This window comes from Camelina sativa, chromosome 15 (assembly GCF_000633955.1).
Source record: "Camelina sativa cultivar DH55 chromosome 15, Cs, whole genome shotgun sequence".
Lineage (NCBI taxonomy): Eukaryota > Viridiplantae > Streptophyta > Magnoliopsida > Brassicales > Brassicaceae > Camelina > Camelina sativa.
This window is the reverse complement of record NC_025699.1, coordinates 17,807,039-17,809,574: the sequence shown is the minus strand read 5'-3', so window position 1 is coordinate 17,809,574 and position 2,536 is coordinate 17,807,039.

Genomic DNA, 2,536 nt, shown 5'->3' with positions numbered 1-2,536 from the left:
TTTTTTTTTTTTTTTTGAAAAAACTTGAAACAAATCAATGATAATGAAATATTTTATATATATATCTTTTACCTAAATATTTTATTCATTAAGGATGGGAGAAAATGAACTACAGATACGATTGAGAATACTAAAAAATAAACAATTGGAAGAAAATAAGATTTCAATTAACAATAACCCGGAAAACTTGATGTAAATTTAATGGCACATCGCACATAAGTTCAAAAAAATCTAAATAAATATAACTTTTCATCAGAAATTTCTAAAAATAAGATTATTTGTGAAAAATATAAAAACAAATCACGAGTGACTGTTTTCAACTCTCGCTTGATCATAACTACTGATGCAAATACTGCCCCACAAAACTTATTGAGTGTGTGAGATTTAAGAAAGAAGATCTACGATCTAAAACATATATTTAATCATTTATCAAATTACTTGATTAAAGTTTTGGTAAAAAGTCAAATGCATAAAGTAATAAGTATTTCACTATGAAATTTATTTGTTTTTTAAATAACTATTTTAGTATTTTTAATGAATTTTAATTATAAATCAAGTTTAATAAAGTTTTTGATATTTTAAAACATTTATATAATTATATATCACATTTATTTATGTTCCAACCGCTATTGCACCCGCTAGTAAACCAGTCATAAACCTCCCGCAAACACACCAATTTTAAATCGCTAAACCAGTCGTTCAAAACGCTTAATAACGCTTGAAACCGCAATCGTCCGCTTCCGCAATCTCCCGCAACCGCAACCGCAACCGCAACGTTTGAACCAATCAAGTCCTAAATATCACATTGAATACCTCGGTATATCTATTTGCTTTTATAGATAATTTTTACTTACTAAAAATAATTAATTTATATTCTTTGTGAAATTTTATTTTAAAAAGTCTAAACCCGCACATTAGACGGGTCATAATCTAGTTTAAGTATATAAAAGATAGGAAATGAATTTTATAGATATTCAAACCACAATTTTTTAAGTTATTTTTTTTTAACTATTGTTATATTACGTGACAATACCTAATGATAGTTTTTTTTTTTTTTTTGAAATATCCGTATATGATGATGATCTTTACCGAAGAAAGAAACTAAAATCTATTTTTTGAAAAGTTTTCAAATGAATTTCAAAACAAACCATAGAAACAAACAATGTTGAAAAAGTTTTCAAATGAGATTTCAACAAAAGTTTGATATTAAGAACCTAATGACTAATGTGAGGACAATAGATCTTGATGGAAATCACATTGAGAAAGACACCTAGGTATGATTATGTCTTGCCACCATAATTTGTCTAAGACCTTAGTGTGCATAGACGTTTCATCTTATTAATTGGCCACAACGACCACAATCATGTGGACATATTTGATTACCTTTTTTAATCACATGGGAATAAGTCCAAATAATTAGTTGGACACTGAAAAATCATAGATTCAAAGTAGACTAAGAACTTTTTTTTAAAAAAAATAATCCCCTACAATAATTCATAACCAAGAAAAAAACTCAATAAACAAACCAAAAAGCTACGAACACAAGAGAACCATAATACATCTATACATTGATAAAACAAGATTTCATATAAAATTTTAGTAACAACAACGACAAATGAACCTTTTAAAAGTTGACCAGATCTTTATTGGCTCAGGTCCTAAGGCTTCATTGAGTTGTTTGATTTTCTCTTGAGTACAATGACCCAAGTGACGGCTTCCAAGAGCAAAGCAATGCCTCCAAGAATTGCTATCACTGCAATGTAAGCCGTCTTGTACGTGTCTTGTGGGTTCAAGATGTTGAGACCTTTAAAGACATTAATGATCCCAAGGATGAGGATTGCGTAGCCGACTCCATGGTGGTAGATATTCCAATAGAATCTGTACTTGTGATCTTTCTTTGGCCGCAACAACATCGCAAACATCTATACAAAGAAATTATTAATTCAAGGTGTTAAAGAGTATATAATGTATTTAAGATATGGAACTCTCTTTTAGAAACACGTGAAACTTTACACGGTATCCAAAACATAGTCAAAAACTTGAATCTTGAACATGAATTTTAAAGGGCTAAAAACAGAGCAAAAAACAGAGTTTTTTCTTGTAATTTACCTGAATGGTGGCAAGGGCGAAGAGGGCAATGCCAATGTTACGATGGCCGGTGAAGCGAATACCCTCAGACTCGCTGCCGAGCTTGAGTCCGGTACCCCAACCGGCAACACCGATGACATAAGCCGAGAACTGACAAGACACATGGAGGTAAAACCAAGCCGGATCTGCAGATTCAAATATTCTCATATACCTAGCTATTATTGCTCCTATAGGAAACAAAATCCCCCAGCTCACCGCGTTTAGTATCCCATGAATCTGCACAATTCTCACCATACTCAGCTTCGATTACCCGATTAGAAATCATAATTCATCGGTTTAAAGAATCTTGTTATGTAGAAACTTACATTTCTCTTCTTGATCTTGGCATTTACCTCACCGCCCCCAGAGATGGTTGTGCTGCCGCTGTTGTCACCTTTTAAATCAAGAG